The sequence below is a fragment of the Cebus imitator genome, unplaced genomic scaffold, assembly GCF_001604975.1.
Source record: "Cebus imitator isolate Cc_AM_T3 unplaced genomic scaffold, Cebus_imitator-1.0 Scaffold289, whole genome shotgun sequence".
In the NCBI taxonomy this organism is placed as follows: Eukaryota; Metazoa; Chordata; class Mammalia; order Primates; family Cebidae; genus Cebus; species Cebus imitator.
Window position 1 is genome coordinate 2,685,236 of NW_016107604.1, and position 24,374 is coordinate 2,709,609.

The following is a 24,374-nucleotide window of genomic DNA, read 5'->3' on the forward strand; positions in this document are numbered from 1 at the left end:
GAATGGAATGGCATGGAACAGAGAATGGAATGGAATGAAATTGAATGGAATGGAGAACAGAATTGAGTGGAATGGAATGGAATGAAATGGTATGGAATGCAATGGAGAATGGAAAGGAATTCAATAGAATAGAGAATGGAATGGAATAGAATGAACGGACAATGGAATGGAATGGAATGTAGAATTGAATGGAATGGACTGGAATAAAATGGAAAAAGGGATGGAATGGAATCGAGAATGGAATGGAATGGAACAGAAAATGGAATGGGATAGAGAATGGAATGGAATGGAATGAAGAATGGAATGGAATGGAGTGGAATGGAATGGAATGAAAAATGGGATGCAGTTGAATGGAATGGAACGGAGAGGAATGCAATGGAATGGAGAATGGAATGGAACGGAATTTAAAAGAAATGAGAATGGAATGGAATCCTAAATGAAATGAAATGGAATGGAGAATGGAATGGAATGGAACATAATGGAATGTACATAGGAATGGAATAGATAATGGAATGGAATTGAAAGAGATAGAGAACAGAATGTAATGCAAGGTAAAGGAGAATGGAATGAAATGGATTGAAAAATGGATTGGAGATTGGAATGGAATGGAATGGAGAATGGGATGGAGAATAGAATGCAGAGGAATACAATTTAACGGAATTGAGAATGGAATGAAGTGGAATATAAAGAAATGCAGAATGGTATGGAATAGAGAATGGAATGGAATGGAATGCAGAATGGAAAAAGAGAAATGGCAAGGAATGGATAATGGAATGGAGTGGAATGGAATGGAATAAAGTGGAATGAAATGGAATGGAGAATGTGAGGAATGGATTGCAATGGAATGGAGAATGGAATGGAATGGAACAGAACACAGAATGGAATGGAATGGAACAGAGAATGGAAAGGAATGGAATGGGGAATGCAATAGAAAGGAATACAAAGGAGAATTGAACGGAGAATGGATTGGAATGGAAGGGAATGGAGAATGGAATGGAATGAACAATGGAATGGAATAGAATGGAAAAGAGAATGGAATGTTATGGAATGGAGAATGGAATGGAATTGAATGGAAAGGAATGGAATGGAGAATGGAATGGAATGAAACGGAATGGAATGGAGAAAGCAATGGAATCAAAGAGAATGGCGAATAGAATGAAATGTAGCATGGAATGGAATGGAGTGGAATGGAGAATTGAATGGAATTTAATGGAATGGAATGGAGAGTGGAATGGAATGGAATATAATACAGAATGGAATGGACAATGGAATGGAAACAAATGTAGAATGGAATAGAAGAAAATGGAATGGAAAATGGAAAGCAATGGAATGGAGAACGGAATGGAAAGGAATGGAATGAAAAATTGAATGGAATGGAATGGAAATGAATGCAGAATGGAATGTAATATAATGGAATGGAATGCATAATGGATTGAACAATGGAATGGAGCGGGAAGGAATGGAATGAAGTGTAATGCAATAGAATGGAATGGAGAATGGAATGGAATGAAAAGGAAAGGAGAATGGAATGGAATAGAGTGGAGAATGGAATGTAAAGGAAGGGAATGGAGAATGGAATGGAAAGGAATGCAATGGAGAATGGAGAATGGAATGGAATGGAATGGGGAATGGATTGGAGTGGAATGAAATGGAATGTAGAATGGAGTGCAATGGAATGGAATATGGAATGTAGAATGGAATGGAACGGAATGCAATGGAGAATGGATAATGGAATAAAGTGCAACATAGTGGAATGGAGAATAGAATGGAAAACAATGGAATGGAATGGATTGGAATGGAATGGAATGGAGAATGGACTGCAATAGAATGGAATGGAATTGAACGGAAAGAGAAATGGAATGGAATGGAGAAAGGAATGCAATGGAATTGAATAAAGAATGGAATGAAGTTGAATGGAATGGAATGGAATGGAACGGAATGCAGAATAGAATGGAGTAAAATGGAACAGAGAATGGAATGGAATGGAATGGAGAATGCAATGGAAGGGAATAGAAAGGAGAATTGAACGGAGAATGGATTGGAATGGAAGGGAATGGAGAATGGAAAGGAAAGAACAATGGAATGGAATAGAATGGAAAAGAGAATGGAATGTTATGGAATGGAGAATGGAATGGAATGGAATGGAGAATGGAATGGAATGGAACAGAATGGAATGGAGAAAGCAATGGAATCAAAGAGAATGGCGAATAGAATGAAATGTAGCATGGAATGGAATGGAATGGAATGGACAATTGAATGGAATTTAAATGAATGGAATGGAGTGGAATGGAATTGAACAGAATGATAGGGAATAAATTGGAGAATGGAATTGAATGGAATATAATAGAGAATGGAATGGACAATGGAATGGAAAGGAATGTAGAATGGAATGTAATAAAATGGAATGGAAAATGGAAAGCAATGGAATGGAGAATGGAATGGAAAGGAATGGAATGGAAAATGGAATGGAATGGAATGGAATGGAAATTAATGGAGAATGGAATGTAATATAATGGAAAGGAATGCAGAATGGATTTAACACGGAATGGAGTGGAATGGAATGAAATGAAGTGCAATGCAATGGAATGGAGAAAAATAGAATGGAATGGAATGAAAAGGAAAGGAGAATAGAATGGAATAGAGTGGAGAATGGAATAGAAAGGAATGGAATGGAGAATGGAGAATGGAATGGAATGGAATGGAGAATAGAATGGAGTGGAGTAGAATGGAATGAAATAGTATGGAATACAATGGAGAATGGAATGGAATTCAATAGAATAGAGAATTGAATGGAATGAAATGGAATGGACAAGGGAATGGAATGGAATGTAGAATGGAATGGAATGGACTAAAATAAAATAGAGAATGGAATGGACTGGAATGGAGAAAGGAATCGAATGGAAGACAAAAATATGGAATGGAATGGACAATGGAATGCAATGGAATGTAGAATGGAATAAAATGGACTTAAATAAAATGGAGAATGCAATGGACTGGAAAGGAGAAAGGAATGGAATGGAACGGAAAAGTGAATGGAATGGAATACAATGGACAATTGAATGGAATGAAAAGAAGAATGGAAAGGAATGGATTGGAGAATGGAATGGAATGCAATGGAATGGAATGCAGAATGGAATGGTGTGGAATGGAATGGAATGGAATGAAAAATGGAATGTAGTGGAATGGAATGGAATGGAATGAAAAGGATATGAATGGAATGGAATGGAATGGAGTGGAATGGAATGGAACAGAATGGAATGGGAAGGAGAATTGAATGTAATTGAAAATGGAATGAAATGAAATGGAATGGAGAATAGAACAGAATGGAATGGAATGGAACGTTGATGGGAATGGCATAGAAAATGGAACAGAACTGAAAGAAAAGGAGAAAGGAATGGAATTCAATGGAATGGAGAATGGAATAAAATGGATTGCAAAATGAAATAGAGAATGGAATGGAAAAGAGAATGGAATGAAATGGATTGGAGAATAGAATGGAATGGAATGGAATGGAGAATGGATAGGAGAATGAGATGGAGAATAGAATGCAAAGGAATTAAATTTAATGGAATTGAGAATGGAATGGAGTGGAATCTAATGGGATGCAGAATGGAATGGAATGGAGAATGGAATGGAAGGGAATGAAAAATGGAATGGAGTGGAATGGCATGGAATGGAGAATGGAATGGAGTGGAATGGAATGGAATGGAATGGAATGGATAATGGAAAAAAAGGAATGCAATGGAGAATAGAATGGATTGGAACGGAAAATGGAATGGAGAATGGAATAGAATAAAATGGAGAATGGAATGGAGTGGAATGAAATGGAATGAAAAATGGAATGGAACGCAGAATGGAATGGAATGGAATGGAGAATGGAGAATGGAATGTAGTGCAACATAGTGGAATGGAGAATGGAATGGAGAATAGAATGGAAAAGAATGGAATGGAATGGAATGGAAAATGGACTGCAATAGAATGGAATGGAATAGAATGGAGAGAGGAATGGAATGGAGAATGGAGAATAGAATGGAATGGAATGCAGAATTGAATGGAGAATGGAATACAATGGAATTGGATAAAGAATGGAATGAAGTTGAATGGAATGGAATTGAGTGGAATGAAAAGAAATTGAGAATGGAATGGAATGGAATAAAGAATGGAATGGAATGGAACGGAATCGAAAGGAGAATATAAGGAATGGAATGGAATGGAAAATGCAATGCGCTGGAATGGAATGGAGAATAGAGTAAAATGGAATGGAATGGAGAATGGAATGCAGTGGAATGGAATGGAGTGGAATGCATTGGAACAGAATGGTATGGAATGCAATGGAGAAAGGAATTGAATGGAATGGAAAGGAGAATAGAACAAAGAATGGATTGGAATGGAATGGAATGGCAAATGGAATGAAATGGAGTGGAGAATGTAACGGAATGGAATAGAATACAGAACAGAATGGAAGGGAATGGAGAATGGAATGAAGTGGAGTTGAATGTAATGGATAATGTAATGGAGAGGAGTGAAATGGAATGCAGACTGGAATGCAATGGAATGGAATGAAGAATGGAATAGAATGGAGAATGGAATGGAGTGCAACGTAGTGGAATGGAGAATGGAATGGAGAAAAATTAAATGGAATGGAGTGGAATGGAACGTTATGGAGAATGGAATGGAATGGAATGGGATAGAATAGAGAGAGGAATGGAATGGAATAAAGAATGGAATGAAGTTGAATGGAGTGAAATGGAGAATGGAATGGAGTGGAAAAAAAGAAATTGAGAATGGAATGGAATGGAATAAGGAATAGAATTGAGTGGAATGGAATGGAGAGTACAAGAAATGGAATGGAATGGAGAATGTAATGCGCTGAAATGGAATGGAGAATAGAATAAAATGGAATGAAATGGAATGGAATGGAGAACGGAATGGAGAATGAAATGGAATGGAAACAAATGGAATGGAATGGAATGGAAAGGAATGAATAATGTAATGGAATGGTATTGAATGGAAAGGAAAATTGAACAAAGAACAGATTGGAATGGAATGGAAAGGAGAATAGAATGTTATGGAATTGAGAATGGAATGTTAACGGAAATAAACATTGAATAGAATGGAGAATTGAATGGGAAGGAATGAGCCGAAAATGGAATAGAATTGAGAATGGAACAGAATGGAACAAAATGGAATGGAGAAAAGACAGGAATCGAATGGAATGGGGAATGCAATGGAATGGAGAATGGAAAGAAATGGAATAGAATGGAGAATGTAATGTAATGGAATGGAATGGAATGGAATGGAGTGGGATGGAATTGAACAGAATGGTATGGAATGGAATGGAGAATGGAATGGAATGGAAAGGAGAATTGAACGGAGAATGGAAAGGAATGGAATGGAATGGAGAATAGAATGAAATAGAGTGGAGAATTGAATGGAAAGGAATGAAATGGAGAATGGAGTGGAATGGAATAAAATAGAGAATGAAATGCACAATGGAATGGAAAGAAATGTAGAATGGAATGGAATGGAATGGAAAATGGAAAAAAAGGAATGGAAAATGGAATGGCATGGAACAGAAAATGGAATGGAATGGAATGGAATGGAATAGAATGGAATGGAATGGAATGGAGAATGGAATGCAATATAATGGAATGGAATGCAGAATGGAATGAAAAATGGATGGAATGGAATCCAGTGCAATGGAATGCAGAATAGAATGGAACGGAACGGAACGGAGAAAGGAATTGAATGAAGAATAGAATGGAATAAAATTGAAAGGAGAATGGAATGGAGAAGAGAGGAGAATCGAATGGAGAGGAATCGAGTGGGCAACGGAGAATGGAATGGAGTGGAATAAAATGAAGAATGGAATGGAATGGAGGATGGAATGGAGTATAGAATGGAATGGAATGGAATGGAACGGAGAATGGAATGAAGTTGAATAGAATGGAATGGAGAAGTGAATGGAGTGGAATGGAGAATGGAACAGAATGGAGTGGAATGGAGAATGGAATGGAGTGGAAATGGAATGGCATGGAATTGAATAGAAAGAATGTAATGGTATGGAATGGAGAACAGAATGGAATGGAATGGAAAGGAGAATGGAATGGAATGGATAATGGAATGGAATGGAGAATAGAATGGAAAGGAATGAGTCGAGAATGGAATGGAATGGAGAATGGAATGGAATGGAATGGAGAAAGGAATGGAATGAAGAATTGAATGGAATAAAATTGAAAGGAGAATGGAATGGAGAAGAGAGGAGAATTGAATGGAGAGGAATCGAGTCGGCAATGGAGAACGGAATAGAGTGGAATAAAATGAAGAATGGAATGGAATGGAGTATAGATTGGAATGGAATGGAACGAAGAATGGAATGAAGTTGAATAGAAAGGAATGGAGAAGTGAATGGAGTGGAATGGAATGGAATGGAGAATGGAACAGAATGGAGCGGAATGGAGAATGGAATGGAGAATAGAATGGCATGGAATTGAATGCAAAGAAGAATGGAATGGTATGGAATGGAGAATAGAATGGAATGGAATGGAAAGGAAAATGGAATGAAATGGAATGGCATGGAGAATGAAATGGAATGGAATGGAGAAAGGAATGGAATGGAATGGAGAATGGAATGGAAATGAATAAAGAATGGAAAGGAAAGAAATGGAATGGAAAGAAGAATGGAATGGAGAATGGAACAAAATGGAGTGGAATTGAGAATGGAATGGAGCAGAGAATTGAATGGCATGGAATGGAATGGAAAGAAGAATGGAATGAAATGGAATGGAGAATAGAATGGAATGGAATGGAAAGTTGAATGGAATGGAGAATGGAACGGTATGGAGAATAGAATGCAAAAGGAAAGAGTCAAGAATGGAATGAAATGGAATGGAGAACAGAACAGAACGGAACGGAATGGAATTGAATGGAATGGAGAAAGGAATTGAATGGAATGGAAAATGGAATGGAGAATGGAAAGGAATGAAATGGAATGGAAAGGAGAATGGAATGGAAAGGAAGGGATAATGGAATGGAGAATGCAATGGAATGGAGAAAGGAATGGAATACAGAATCAAATGGAGAATAGAACGGAATGGAATGGAATGGAATAAAGACTGGAATGAAGTTGAATGGAATGGAATGGAATGGAGTGGAAAAAAAAGAAACTGAGAATGTAATGGAATGGAATAAGCAATGGAATTGAGTGGAATGGAATGGAATGGAGAATATAAGGAATGGAATGGAATGGAGAATGGAATGTGTGGGAATGAAATGGAAAATGGAATAAAATGGAATGGAGAATGGAATAGAATGGAAACGAATGGAATGGAATGGAAAGGAAAATTGAACAAAGAATGGATTGGAATGGAATGGAAAGAACGGAATGTTATGGAATTGAGAATGGAATGTTATGGAAAAAAGAATTGAATGGAATGCAGAATTGAATGGGAAGGAATGAGTCGAAAATGGAATAGAATTGAGAATGGAATGGAATGTAACAAAATGGAATGGAAAAGGACTGCTATCGAATGGAATGGGGAATGCAATGGAATGGAGAATGGAAAGTAATGGAATGGAATGGAGAATTCAGTGGAATGGAACGGAATGGAATGGAGTGGAATGGAATTGAACAGAATGGTATGGAATGGAATGGAGAATGGAATGGAATGGAATGGAAAGGAGAATTGAATGGAGAATGGAATAGAATGGAATGGAATGGAGAATGGAATGAAATAGAGTGGAGAATGGAATGCAAAGAAATGAAATGGAGAATGGAATGGAATGGAATAAAATAGAGAATCCAATGCACAATGGAATGGAAAGAAATGCAGAATGGAATGGAATGGAATGGAATGGAAAATGGAAAAAATGGAATGGAAAATGGATTGGCATGTAACTGAAAATGGAATGGAATGGAGAATGGAATGCAATATAATGGAATGGAATGCAGAATGGAATGAAAAATGGAACGGAATGGAGTCCAGTGCAATGGAATGTAGAATGGAATGGAATGGAATGTAGAATGGAATGGAATGGAATGGAGAAAGGGATGTAATGACGACTGGAATGGAATAAAATTGAAAGGGGAATGGAATGGAGAAGAGAAGAGAATTGAATGGAGAGGAATCGAGTGGGAAATGGTGAATGGAATGGAGTAGAATAAAATGGAGAATGTAATGTAATGGAGGATGGAATGGAGAATAGAATGGAATGGAATGGAATGCAGAATGGAATGAAGTTGAATAGAATGGAATGGAGAATGGAATGGAGTGAAATGGAATGGAATGGACAATGGAACAGAATGGAGTGGAGAACGGAATGGCATGGAATTGAATGGAAAGAAGAATGGAATGGAATGGAATGGAGAATAGAATGGAATGGAGAATAGAATGGAATGGAAAGGAGAATAGAATGGAATGGAACAGAGAATGGACCGAAATGGAGAATAGAACAGAAAGGAATGAGTCGAGAATGGAATGGAATTAAGAATGGTGTGGAATGGAACAGAATGGAATGGAGAATGAAATGGAAAGGAATGGAATAAAGAATGGAAAAGAAGGAAATGGAATAGAAAGTAGAATGGAATGGAGAATGGGACAGAATGGAGTGCAATTGAGAATGGAACGGGGCAGAGAATGGAATGGCATGGAATTGAATGGAAAGAGGAATGGAATGAAATGGAGTGGAGAATAGAGTGAAATGGAATGGAAAGGAGAATGGAACGGTATGGAGAATAGAACGGAAAGGAATGAGTCGAGAATGGAATGGAATGAAGAACGGAATGGAATGGAATGGAGAAAGGAATTGAATGGAATGGAGAATGGAATGGAAAGGAATGAAATGCAATGGAAAGGAGAATGGAATGGAGAATGGAATGGAAAGGAATGGAGAATGGAATGGAGAATGGAATGGAATGGAGAATAGAATGGAAAGGAATGAGACGAGAATGGAATTTAATGGAGAGTGGAATTGAATGGTAAGGTATGGAATGGAGAAAGAAATGCAACGGAAGAGAATGGAGAATGGAATGGAATGGAATGGAATGGAGAATGGAATGGGATGAAATGGAAAGGAGAATGGCATGGAGAATTGAATGGAAAGGAATGGAGTGGAGTGTAGAATGGAATGGAATGTAGAATAGGATGGAAAGAAATGAGTCGAGAATGGAATGGAATAGAGAATGGAATGGAATAGAATGGAATGGAATGGAGAAAGGAATGGAATGGAACAAAATGAAGAATGGAATGGAATAGAGAATGTTATAGGAAGGAATAGAATGGAGAATGGAATGGAGAATGGAATGGAATGAAATGGAATGGAAAGGAGAATTCTATGGAGTGCAATGGAATGGAAAGGAATGGTATGGAATGGAATAGATAATGAAATGGAATGGAAAGAACAGATAATGGAATGGAACGGACTGGAATGCAATGGAGAATGGACTGGAATGGAATGGAAAACGGAATGCAATGGAATGGAATAGAAAATGGAATGGAATGGAAAGGATAATGGAATGGAATGGAATGGAAGGGAGAGTGGAATGGAATGGAATTGAATGGAATGCAGAATGGAATGGACTGTAATTGAATCAAGGAAAAATGGAATGCAGTGGAATGGAATGGAACGGAGAGCAATGCAATAGAATGGAGAATGGAATGGAAGGGTACCGAATGGAATGTAAAGGAAAGGACAACGGAATGGAATCAAAAGTGGAATGAAAGGAAATGGACTGGAGAATGGAATGGAATGGAATAGAATGAAAGGTTGATGGGGATGGAATAGAGAATGGAATGGAACTGAAAGAAATGGAGTACGGAATGGAATGGAGAATGGAATGAAATGGATTGGAAAATGGAATAGAGAATAAAATGGAATGGAAGGGAATGGAGAATGGAATGGAGAATGAGATGGAAAATAGAATGCAATGGAATGAAATTTAACGAAATGGAAAATGGAATTGAGTGGAATGGAATGAAATAAAGAATGCAGTAGAATGGATTGGAGAATGGAATGGAATGGAATGCAGAAAGAAATGCAGTGTAATGGCATAAAATGGGGAGTGGAATGGAATGGAATGGATGATGGAATGGAATGGAATGCAAAGGAGAATGGAATGGAATGGAAAGAAATGGAAAATGGCATGGAAAATGGAATGGAATGGACCATAAAATGGAGTGGAATCAAATGGAATGGAGAATGGAATAGAATGCATTGGAGAATGGAATAGAATGGAATGTAGAATGGAATGGAATGGAATGGAGAATGGAGTGGAGTTGAATGGAATGAAATGGAGAATGGAATGGAGTGGAAGCGAGAATGGAACGGAATGGAATGGAGAAAAAATTGGAATGGAATGGAATAAAGAACAGAATGGAATCAAGAATGGAAGAGAATGAAATGGAGATTGGAATGGAATGGAACGGAATGGAGAATGGAATGGAATATAATGGAGAATACAATGGAATGGAGAATGGAATGGAATGGAATAGAATGGAGAAGGTAAAGGAAAAGAATGGAATGGAGAATGGAGTAGAAGGAAATGGATTGGGGAATGTATTAGAATATAATGGAGAACAGAATGGAATGGAATAAAAAGGAGAATGGAATGGAATGGATATGGTAATGGAATGTAATGGAATGGAGAATGAAATTCAATGAAATGGAGAGAAGAATGGAACGGTATAGAATGCAGGATGGAATGGAATAGAAAATGGAATGGAATGCAATGGAAATGAGAATGGAATGGAGAATGGAATGGAATGGAAGAGGAAATAGAATGGAATGGAATGAAGAATGGAATGGAATTTAATGAAGAATGGAATGGAATGAACTGGAATGGAGAATGGAATGCAATGAAATGGAATGAAGAATGGAATGGAATAGAATGGAGAAAGAAATGAAGTGCAACATAGTGGAATGGAGAATGGAATATAGAGGAATGGAATACAATGGAATGGAGTGGAACGGAATGGAATGAAGAATGGAATGGAAAGGAATGGAATGGAATGGAATTTAGAGAGGAATGGAATGGAGAAGGGAAGGGAGAATGAAGTGGAATTGAAAGGAATGGAATGGAATGGAATGGAGAATGGAATGAAGTTGAATGGAAAGGAATAGAGAGTGGAATTTAGAAGAATGGAATGGAATGGAGAATGTAACGGGATGAAATGGAATGGAGAATGGAATGAAATAGAATGGAGAATAGAATGGAATGGAATGAAATGGAAGGGAGAGTTGAATGGAGAAAGGACTGGAATGGAAGGAAATGGAATAGAGAATGGAATAGAAAATAATGGAATGGATAATGGAATGGAAAGGAGAATGGAATGTAATACAGATTGAATGGAAAGGAATGGGACAAGAATGGAATGGAATAGAGAATGGAATGGAATGAAATGGAATGGACAAATAATGAATGGAATGAAACGGAAAATGGAATCGAATTGAGAATGGAATGGAATGGAATTGAGAATGGAATGGAGTGGAATGAAATGGAAGGAAATGGTATGAAATGAAATGGAGAATGCAATGGAATGGAATATAATAAAGAATGGAATGGAATAGAATGGACAATGGAATGGAGTTGAATGTTGAATGAAATAGAATGTAATGGAATGGATAATGGAACGGAACATTATGGGGAATGGAACTGAATTGAACGGAAAATGGAATGCAATGGAATGGAATGGAGAAGGGAATGGACAACTGAATGCAATAAAATGGAATGGAATGCAGAATGGAATGAAAAATGGAAAGGAGTGGAATGGAATGGAGTGGAGGATGGAATGAAGAGAAATGGAATAGAATGGAGAATGGAATGGAATGGAATGGAAAGAAGAATGCAATGTAGAATGGTATGAATGGCATCGGATGGGGAAGGGAATGGAGAATGGAATGCAATGGAGAATGGAACGGAAAGGAATGACTCAAGAATGGAATGGAATGGAGAATGGAATGGAATGGAATGGAAAGCAATGGACTGGAAAAAGAACTCCATTGGAGTAGAATGAAGAATGCAATGGAATGTAATTGAATGGAAAATGGAAAATAATGGAATGGAATGGAATGGAGTGGAGTGGAGTGGAGAATGGAATGGAATGTAGAATAGAATGGAAAAAAATGAGTCGAGAATGGAAAGAAATAATGGAATGAAATGCAACAGAATGGAGAATGGAATGGATTGGAGAATGGAATAGAATGGAATGGAATGGAGAATGAAATGGAATGGAATGGAGAATTGAACGGAGTGGAATTGAATGGAATGGACAAAATGGTATGGAATGGAATGGAGAGTGGAATGGAATGGAATAGAATACAGAATTGAATGGAATGGAAATTGGAATGGAAGGGAATATAGAATGGAATGAAATAGACTAGAATGGAATGGAATAAAACCAAAAATGGAATAGAAAGTATGGAATGGAATGGAGAATGGAATGGAATGGAAATGAGAATGGAATGGAACAGAATGGAAGGGAGAATGGAATGGAATGAAATGGAATGCAATGAAGAACAGAATGGATTGGAGAATGGAATGGAGAATGGTATAGAAAACAGAATGCAATGGAATCAAATTTAATGGAATGGAGAATGGAATTCAGTGGAATGGACATTAATAAAAAATGGAATGGAATGAATTGGAGAATAGAACGGAATGGAATGCAGAATGGAATGGAGTGGAATGGCATGGAATTGAATGGAGAATGCAATGGAATGGAAAACAATGGACAATGGAATGGAATGAAATAGAATGGAAAATGGAATGGAGAATGGGATGGAATAAACAATGGAATGGAGTGGAATGGAATGGAAGGGAGAATAGAATAGAATGGAAAGGGGAATGGAATGGAATGGAATAGAATGGAATGGAATGGAATGGAGAAGGTAATAGAGTGGTATGGAATGGAATGGAGAATGGAATGGAGTGGAATTTAGAATGGAATGGAATAGAATGGAGAAAAAAATGGAATGTAATTGAATGGAGAATGGAATGGAATCAAGAATGGAATAGAATGAAATGGAGACTGGGATGAAATGGAATGGAATGGAACAGATAATAGAATGGAAAGGAATAAAATGGAGAATGCAATGGAATGGGGAATGGAAGGGAATTGAAGAGAAAGGGAGAATGGAAAGGAATGGAATGGAATGGAGAATGCAATAAAATGGAATTCATTGGGGAATGGAATGGAATGTATTAGAATGTAATGGAGAATGGAATCGAATGGAGATGGTAATGGAATGGAAAGGAATGGAGAATGAAATTCAATGGAATGGAGAGGAGAATTTCATGGAATACAATGCAGAAGGAAAGGTAATGGAATATGGAATGGAATGGAATGGAAATGAGAATGGAATGGAGAATGGAATAGAGTGGAATAGAATTGAAGATGGAATAGAATGGAATGTAATAAAGAATGTAATGAAATTGAACAGAGAATGGAATGGAATGCACTAGAAAGCAGAATGGAATGTAATAGAATGCAGAATGGAATGTAATGGAATGGAGAAAGGAATGGAATGGAATGAAGAAAGGAATGGAGTGCAACTTAGTGGAATGGAGAATGGAATGGAGAGCAATGAAATACAATGGAATGTAGTGGGATAAAATGAAATGAAGAATGGAATGGAATGGAATGGAGAATGGAATGGAGTGGAAAGGAATGGAATGGAGTGGAAGGGATGGAATGCACAATGGAAGGAAATGGAATGCAACAGAGAATGGAATAAAATGAAATGGAATGGAACAGAGAATAGAATGAAATGGAATGGATAATGGAATGGAATGGAATGGAAAGGAGAATTGAATGGAGAATGGAATGGAATGGAGAATGGAATGGAATAGAGTGGAGAATGGAATGGAAAGGAATTGAATGGAGAATGGAATGGAATGGAATGGAATGGAGTATGAAATTCAATGGAATGGAGAGGATAATGGAATGGAATAGAATGCAGAATAGAATGGAATGGAATAGAATGCAGAATAGAATGGAATGGAATATGGAATGGAATGGAATGGAAAAGAGAATGGAATTGAGAAAGGAATGGAATGGAACGGAATGGAGAATGGAATGGAATGAAGAATAGAAAGGAAAGGAATGAGTCAAGAAGAGAATGGAATATAGAATGGAATGGAATGGAATGGAACAGAATGGAAAGGAGTAAGGAATGGAATGGAATCGAATGGAGAAAGGAATCAAATTGAGAATGGAATGGAATGGGGAATGGAATGCAGTGGAATGGAATGGAATGGAATGGAATGGTATGAAATGAAATGGAGAATGGAATGGAATATAATGAAGACTAGAATGGAATGGAATGGACAATTGAATGGAATGGAATGTAGAATGGAATGGAACGTAATGGAGAATGGAATTGAATGGAACGGAAAATAGAATGGAGACTGGAATGGAGAATGGAATGGAATGGAATGGAATGGAATGGAATGCAGAATCGAATGAAAAATGGTATGGAGTGGAATGGAGTGGAATGCAATGGAATGGAGAATGCAGTTGAATGGAATGGAATGTACTGGAATGGAATAAATGGAATGAAGAAAGGAAGAGAATAAAAAATGGAATGAAATGGAATGGAATGGAATGGAATGCAACGCTGAACACAATACAGAGAATGGAATGGAATTGAAAGAAACGAAGAATGGAATGGAATGAAATGGATTGAAGAATGAAATAAAATAGATTGGAAAATGGAATGGAGAATGGAATAAAATGGAGAATGGAAGGGAGAATGGAATGCAATGAAATGGAATGGAAGGGAGAATGGAATGGAGTGGAATGCAATGGAGAATGGAATTGAATGGAGAATGTAATAAAGTCAAATGGAATGGAATATAAAATGGAAATGGAATGAAATTGCGAATGGAACGGAAAGGAATGCAAAAGTGAATGGAGTAGAATGAAATGGAATGGAATAAAATGGAGAATGGAATGGAAAGGTGAATGCAATAAAATGGAATGAATAATGGAATGGAATTGAACAAGGAATGGAAAGGAATGGAATGGAAATGAGAATGGAATGGAATGGAATAAAATGGAGAATGGAATGGAATAGAGAATGGAATAGAATGGAATGGACAATGGAATGGAATGGAATGGAAAGAAGAATTGAACGGAGAATGGATTGGAATGGAATGGAATGGAGAATGGAATGAAATAGAGTGAAGAATGGAAGGGAAAGGAATGAAATGGAGAATGTAATGGAATCACATGCAAAAGAGAATGGAATGGAATGGAATAGAATGAAATGGAATGGAATGAAATGGAATGGAGAATGGAATGGAATAAAGAATAGAATGGAAAGGAATGATTCGAGAATGGAATGGAATGGATAATGGAATGGAACAGAAAATGGAATGGAATGGAATGGAGAATGGAAATGGAAAGGAGAATTGAATGGAGAATGGATTGCAATGGAATGGAATGGAGAATGGAATAGAGAATGGAAGGGAGGATGGAATAGTGTGGAATGGAATGGAATGGAGAATGAAATAAAATAGATTGGAGAATGGAATGGAGAATGGAATGGAATGAAATTGAATGGAATGCAATAGAGAATGGAATGGAAAATGGAATGGAGAATTGAATGGAATGGAGAATGGAATGTAGTCAAATGGAATGAAATGGAGAATGGAATGGAATAGTGTGGAGAATAGAATGGAAATGAATCAAATGGAGAATGGAAAGGAATGGAATGGAAAGGAGAATGGAACGGAGAATGGAATGGAATTGAACGGAATGGAGAGTGGAATGGAATGGAGAATTGAATGGAAAGGAATGAGTCGATAATGGAATGGAATAGGGAATGGAATGGAATGGAACAGAATGGAATGGAGAAAGAAATGGAATAGAATGGAGTGGATAATGGAACAGAATTGAAAATGGAATGGAATGGAAACCTGAATGGAATGTAATAGAATGCAATGGAGAATGGAATGGAGTGGAATGGAAAGGAATGGAATGAAACGGTATGAAATGAAATGCAGAATGGAATGGAATGGAATAAAATAAAGAATGCAATGGAATGGAATGGAAGGGACAATGGAATGGAAAGGAATGTAGAATGGAATAGAATGTAATGGAATGGAGAATGGAATGGAACGTAATGGAGAATGGAAATGAATGGATCAAATAATAGAATGCAATGAAATGGAATGGAGAATGGAATGGAGAATTGAATGCAATAAAACGGAAGGGAATGCAAAATGGAATGAAAAATGGAATGGAATAGAAGGGAATGGAAAGGAGTGGAAAGCAATGGATTGGAGAATGGAGTGGAAAGGAATGGAATGGAATGAAATGGAGTGAAATGAAAAGAAGAATGGAATGAAATTGAAAATGGAATGAAATGGGATGGAATGCAGAATAGAATGGAATGGAATGAAATAGAACATTGAACGTAATAGAATAGTGAATGGAATGGAATTGAAAGAAATGGAGAATGGAATGGAATGGAACAGAATAGATAATGAAATAAAACAGATTGGAAAATGGAATGGAGAATGAAATCGAATGGAGAATGGAATGGTGTGGAATGCAATGGAGAATGGAATGGAATGGAATGTAAAATGGAATGGAATGGAGAATGGAATGGAGTCAAATGGAGTGGAGTGATTTAGAATGGAACAGAGAATGGAATTGAATGGAATTTAGAATCGAATGAAAAGGAATGCAGAATTGAGTGGAGTGGAATGGAATAGAATGGATAGAAGAATGGAGTGGGGTGGAAAGGAATGGAATGGAATGGGGAAAGGAATGGAATGAAATGGTGAATGGAATGGATATGAGAATGGAATGGAGAATGGAATGGAATGGAGAATGGAATGGAATGTAACGGAAAGGCGAACTGAACAAAGAATGAATTGGAATGAACTGGAATGGAGAATGAAATGAAATTGAGTGGAGAATGAAATGGAAAGGAAGGGAATGGAGAATGGAATGGAAGCGAATGCAAAACAGAATGGAATGGAATGAAGAATGGAATGGAACGGAATGGAGAATGGAAAGTAATGAAGAGTAGAATGGAAAAGAATGAGTCGAGAATGGAACGGAATGGAAAAAGGAATGGAATGGAAACGAATGGAAGGGAATGGAGTGGAATGGAATGGAATGGAAAATGAAACAGAATGGTATGGAATGGAGAATGGAATGGAATGGAGAATGGAATAGAGTAAAATGGAATGGAATGAAAACTGGAATGGAGTGGAATGGAGCGGAATGCAGTGGAATGGAGTGGAATAGAATGGATTTCAATGTTAGGAAGAATGGAATGGAATAGAATGCAATGGAATGGAATGCAGAATGGAATGGAGTGGAATGAAATGGAATGAAAAATGGAATGGAGTGGATTGCAATGGAATGGAGAAGGGAATGGAATGGAATGGAGAATCGAACTAATTGGATTGGAAAATAGAATGGAACGGACAATGGAATGAAATGGATTGGAAAATGTAATGGAGAATGGAATAGAATGGGATGGAGAAGAGAATGCAATGGAATGGAATGGGGAATGGAATGGAGTGGAATGGAATAGAATGGCAAATGGAGTGTAACAGAATGGAATGGAGAATGGAACGGAAGGGAATGGAGAATGGAATGGAGAAATCAATGGAATGGAGTGGAATGGAGAATGCAATGGAATCGAGAGTGGAATAAAATTAAATGGAGAATGGAAAGGAATGGAATAGAATGGAACAAAGAATGGAATGGAAAGTAATGGAGAAGGCAATGGAATGGAGGATGGAATAGAATTGAACAGAAATAGAGAATGAAATGGAATGAAGAATGGAAAGAAATGGAATGGAATGGAGAATGAAATAGAATGGAATGGATTGGGTAATGGAATGGAATGGAAGGGAATATAATGGAGAATGGAATGGAATCGAATGGAGAATGTAATGGAGAATAAAATGGAAGGAATGGAAAGGAGAATGGAATTCAAGGGAAGGGAGAGGAGAATGGAATGGAAATGAATGGTGAACGGAATGGAATGGAAATGAGAATAGGATGGAGAATGGAATGGAAAGGAATGTAATGGAATGGAGGATGGAATAAAAAGAATGGAACAGAGAAAGGAATTGAATTGAATGGAGGATGGAACTGAATGAAATGGAATGGAGAATGGGATGTAATGGAATGGAGAATGGAATTGAGTTCACTGGAGTAGAATGGAGAATAGAATGGAGAGGAATGGAATGGAATGGAATGGAGTGGAATGGAATGGAATGGAGAATGGAATGGAACGGAATGGAACAGAATGGAATGGAAAGGAATGGAATGGAGAGTGGAATCGAATGGAATGGATAATAGAGAATGGAATGGAATGGAATGGAATTCAGAAAGGAATGGAATGGAATGGATAATAGAGAATGGAATAGAATGGAATGGAATGGAAAATGGAGTGGAATGTATTGGAATGGAGAATGGAATGGAGAATGTAATGAAATGCAATGGAAAGGAAAGCAGAATGGAATGAAGTGGAATGCAATGGAATGAAAAATGGAATGGAGTGGAATGCAATGGAATGGAGTGCAATGCAAAGGAATGGAGAATGGAATAGAAAGGAATGGAATGGAATGGAATGAAATGGAGAATGAAAAGAAATAAAATGGAATAAAGAATTAAATAGAATGGAATTGATTGGGAAATGGAATGGGATGTATGGAAATGTAATGGAGAATGAAATGGAAAGGAATGGGGAATGGAATGGAGAATGGAATGGAATGGAAAGGAATGGAGAATGGAATAGAATGGAATGGAAATGAGAATGGACTGCAGAATAGAATGGAGAATGAAATGGAATTGAATGCAATGTAGGATGGAATAGAATGGAATGTAATAGAGAATGGAATGGAATTGAATGGAGAATGGAGTGGAATGAACAGGAATTGAGAATGGAGTGTAATTGAATGGAGAATGGAATAAAATGGAAAATGAAATGAAATGGAATAGAGAATGGGATGCAGTGCAACGGAGTGGAATGGAGAATGGAATGGAGATGAATGGAATGGAATGGAGAGTGGAATGGAATGGAATGGAATGGAATGGAATGGAATGGAATGGAGAATAGAGAATGGAATGGAATCAAATAGAATTGAGAGTGGAACGAAATGGAATGGAATGGAAAACGGCATGGAATTCATTGGAATGGAGAATGGAATGGAGAATGCAATGTAATGAAATGGAATGGAATACAGAATGGAATGGAGTGAAATGGATTGGAATGAAAAATGGAACGGAGTGGAATAGAGTGGACTGCAATGAAATGGAGAATGTATTTGAATGGAATGGAATGGAATGCAATGGAATGGAATGGAATGCAGAATGGAATGGAGTGGAAGGCAATGGAAAGAAAAATGGAATGGAGAGGATTGCAATGGAATGAAGAACGGAATGGAATGGAATGGAATGGAGAATATAATGGAATGGAACAGAAGAGAGAATGGAATTCAATGTAAGAAAGAGGAGAATGAAATGAACTTGAATAGAGAACGGAATGGAATGCAATGGAAATGAGAATGGATTGGAGAATGGAATGGAATGGAATGGAATGGAGAATGGAGAATGGAGAATGGAGAAAGGAATGGAATGCAATGGAAATGAGAATGGAATGGAATGGAATGGAATAAAGGATGGAATGGAATGAACTGGAATGTAAAATGGAATGTAATGGAATCGAGAATGGAATGCAATGCAATGGAATGGAGAAGGAAATGGATTGGAAAGCAGAATGGAATGGAGCGCAGTGGAGTGGAATGGAGAATGGAATGGAGTGGAATGGAATGGAATGGAATGGAGTGGAATAAAATGGAACACAGTGGAATGGAATGGAATGCATAATGGAATGGAATGGAATGGAATTGATAATAGAATGGAATGGAATGAGAATGGAATGGAGAAGGGAAAAAAAGAAGAATGGAATGGAGAATGGAATGGAATGGATTGGAGAAGGTAATGGAATGGAAAAGAATGGTATGGACTGGAATCTAATGGAATGGAAAATAGAATGGAGTTGAATGGCATGGAGAATGGAATGGAATCGAAAGTGGAATTTATTGCAGAATGGAACAGGATGGAATGCAGAATGGAATGGAATTCAATGGACTGGAATGGAGAACGAAATGGAGAGGAATGGAATGGAATGGATAATTGAATGGAATGGAATGCAGAATAGAATGGAGTGGAATGGAACGGAATGTGGAAAGGAATAGAGTGGAATAAAATGGAATTGAGAATGGAATGGAATAAAATGGAGAATGGAATGGAATGGAGAATGTAATGGAATGAAGAATGGAATAGAATGGAAAGAAGAATGGAGTGGAATAAAATTGAATGGAATAGAACGGACAATGGAATGTAATGTAATGGAGAATGCAATGGAATGGAGAATGGAATGGAATGGAGAATGTAATGGAATGAAGAATGGAATAGAATGGAAAGAAGAATGGAGTGGAATAAAATTGAATGGAATAGAACGGACAATGGAATGTAATGTAATGGAGAATGCAATGGAATGGAGAATGGAATGGAATCGAATAGAAATGGAGAATGGAATTTAATGGAATGGAGAAGGGAAAGGAATGGAATGGAATAGAGAATGGAATATAAAGGAATGGACTGGTGGATGGAATGGAATGCAATGGAACGTAATGGAGAATGGAATGGAATGGAATGAAGAATGGAATGGAATAGAATGGATACCGGAAAGGAATGGAATGGAGAATATAATGGAATGGAATGGAATGGAGAATGGAACAGAAAATGGAATAGAATGGAATGGAATGGAATGCAGAATGGAATGGAATGGAATGGAAGGGAGATTGGAATGGAATGGAATGGAGAATGGAATGGAATAGAATGGAGAATGGTATGGAATGAACTGGAATGAAGAACGGAATGTAATGGAATGGAGAATGGAATGGAGTGCAACAAAGTCAAATGGAGAATGGAATGGAGGGGAATGGAATTAAATGGAGTGGAATGGAATGGAGAATGGAGAATGGAGTGGAGTGGAGTGGAGTGGAGTGGAATGGAATGGAATGGAGAATGGAACAGAGAATGGAATGGAATTGAACAGAATGCAGAATGGAATGCAGAATGGAATGGAAAGGAGAATGGAACGGAATGGAATGGAAAGGAGGATGGAATAGAATGTAATGGAATAAAGACTGGAATGCAATAGAATGGAGAATGGAATGGAATGAACTGGAATGGAGAATGGAATGTAATGGAATGGAGAATGGAATGCAATGGAATGGCGTGCAACAAAGTCGAATGGAGAATGGAATGGAATGGAGTGGAATGGAATGGAATGGAGAATGGAGAATGGAGAATGGAATGGAATGGAGTGGTGTGGAATGGAGTGGTGTGGAGTGGAGTGGAGTGGAGTGGAGTGGAGTGGAATGGAATGGAATGGAATGGAGTGTGGAATGGAAAAAAATGTTATGGAAAATGGAATGGAATAGAAAGCAATGGAATGGAGAAAAGAATGGATTGGAAAAGAATGGAGAATGGAATGCATAGGGGAATTGAATATAATGGAATACAATGGAGAATGTAATGTAATGTAATGGAGAATGGAATGGAATGGAAAGGAATGGAATGAAGAATGGAATGGAATGAAATAGAGAATGGAATGTAATTGAATGGGGAATGGAATTAAATGGAATCGAATAAAGAATGGAATGGAATTGAATAAAATGGAGAATGGAAATTAATAAAGAATGGAATGGAATGGAACAGATTAAGGAATGGAATGGAACTGATTAAGGAATGGAATGGAATGGAAGGGATTGTAGAATGGAAAGCAAGGAGAATTGTATGGAGAATGGAATGGAATGAAATGGAATGGAGAATGGAGAATGGAATGGAATGGAAGAGAATGGAGAATAAAATGGAATAGAATAGAATGGAGAATGAAATGGAATGAAACAGGATGGAGAATGGAATGGAACTGATTATAGCATGAAATGGAATGTAGAATGTAATGTAGAAAGGAATGTAGGATAGAATGGAATTCAGAGTGGAATGTAATGGAATAAAGAATGGAATAGAATGGAATGAAATGGAGAATGGAATGGAAGGGAATGCAATGTAGACTGGAATGGAATGAAGAACGCAACAGAGTGGAGTGGAATGAAATGGAATGGAGAATTTAATGGAAGGGAATGGAATGGAAAGGAGAATGGAATGGAATAGAATGGAGAATGGAATGGAGTGAAATGGAATGGAATGGAGAATGGAATGGAATCAAGAACGGAATGGAATGGAACAGAATGGAGAATGGAAAATAATGGAATGGAATGGAGAAAGGAATAAAATGGAATGGATAGGAGAATGGAATATAATGGAGAATGGAATGGAATAGAATGGAGAATAGAAGGGAATGGAATGAAGAATGGAATGGAAAAGAGAATGTAATATCATGGAATGGTATGGAGAATGGAATTCAAAGGAAGTGAGAGAAGAATGGAAAGGAATGGTATGGAGAATAGAATGGAATGGAATGGAAAAGAGAAAGGAATGGAATGGAATGGAGAATGGAATGGAATGGAATAGAGAATGAAATAGAATGGAATGGAATGGAATGGAGAATGGAAGGAATTAAATGGAGAATGGAAAGGAAAGAACTGGAGTAGAGAATGGAATTTAATAGAATCGAGAATGGAATGCAATAGAATGGAAAGAAAAATGGAAAAGAATGGAATGGAGAATGGAATGCAGTGTCAAATAGTGGAATGGAGAATGGAGTAGAGAGGAATGGAATGGAATGAAGTGGAATGGAATGGAATGGAGAATGGAAAGAAAAGGCATGCCATGGAATGGAATGGAAAGAAATTTAGAATGTAATGGAATCGAGAATGGAAGGGAATGGAAGGGAATGGAATAGAGAAAGAAATGGAATGGAATGGAACAGAGAATGGAATGGAATGGATTGGAGAATGGAATGAAATCGAATGAAATGGAGAATGGAATGGAAGGGAATGAACAATGGAATGTAATGGGATGGAATGGAGAATGGAATGGAAAAGTGAGTGGAATATAATGGAATGGAGAGTGGAATGGAATGGAATGGAATGAAGAAAGGAATGGAATTGAATGGGGAAGGAAATGGAATAGAATGGAATTGAGAGTGGAATTGAATTGTATAGAATAGAATGAAGAATTGAATGGAATGGAGTGGAATGGAAAATTGAATGGAAGGAAGAATACAATGGAATGTACTGGAATGCAATGGAGAATGAAATGGAATTGAGAATGGAATGGGATGGAGAATGGAACTGAATGCAGAATGGAATGGAATCGAATGAAACGGAGAAGGGAATGGAATGGAATAAAGAATGCAATGGAATGGAGAATGGAATGGAATGGAACAGAATGGAATGGAATGGAATGGAATGGAAAAAAGAATGGAATGGAATGGAATGGAAAATGGAATGGAATTGAATACAATGGAGAATGGAATGGAATGAATTGGAATAGAATGGAATGGAATGAAGAATGGAATGGAATGGAAAAAGGAAGAAAATAAAATTACATGGAATGGAGAATGGAATGAAATGCAATGGAATGGAGAATGGAATGGAATGGAACGGAGAAGTGAATGGAATGGAATGGAGAATGGAATGGGATGGAGAATAGAATGGAATGGAACACAGAATAGAAGGGAATGGAATGGAATAGAGAATGGAATGAAATGAAGAATTGAATGCAATGGAATAGAATGGAGAACGGAATGTAAACGAAGGGAATGGAACAATGAATATAATGGAATGGAATAGAGAATGGAATGGAATGGAATGGAGAATGGAATGGAATGCAATGGAATGAAGAAGGGAATGGAATGGGACGGACAATTGAATGGAATGGAATGGAGAATGGAATGGAATGAAGAATTGAATGCAATGGAATGGAATGGAGAATGGAATATAAAGGAATGGAATGGAATGGAGAATGGAATGGAATGGAGAATGGAATGGAATGGAGTGGAACAGAGAATGGAATGCAGAATGGAATGGAGCAAAGAATGGAAGGAAATGGAATGGAAAGGAAAATGGAATGGAATAGAAACAAATGGAATGCAGAATGGAATGGAATGAAATCGAGAATGGAATGGAGAATGGAATGGAATGGAATGGAATCAAGAATGGAAAGGAAGAGAATGGAGAATGCAATAGAAAGGAGAATGGAATGAAATGGAATGAAGAATGGAAGGGGATGGAATGGACGGTAGAATGCAATGGAATGGAGAATGGAATGTAGAATGGAATGGAATATGGAATGCAATTGAGAATGGAATGGAATGGAGTGGAACAAAGAATGGACTGGAATGGAATGGAATGGAGAATGGAATGGAAT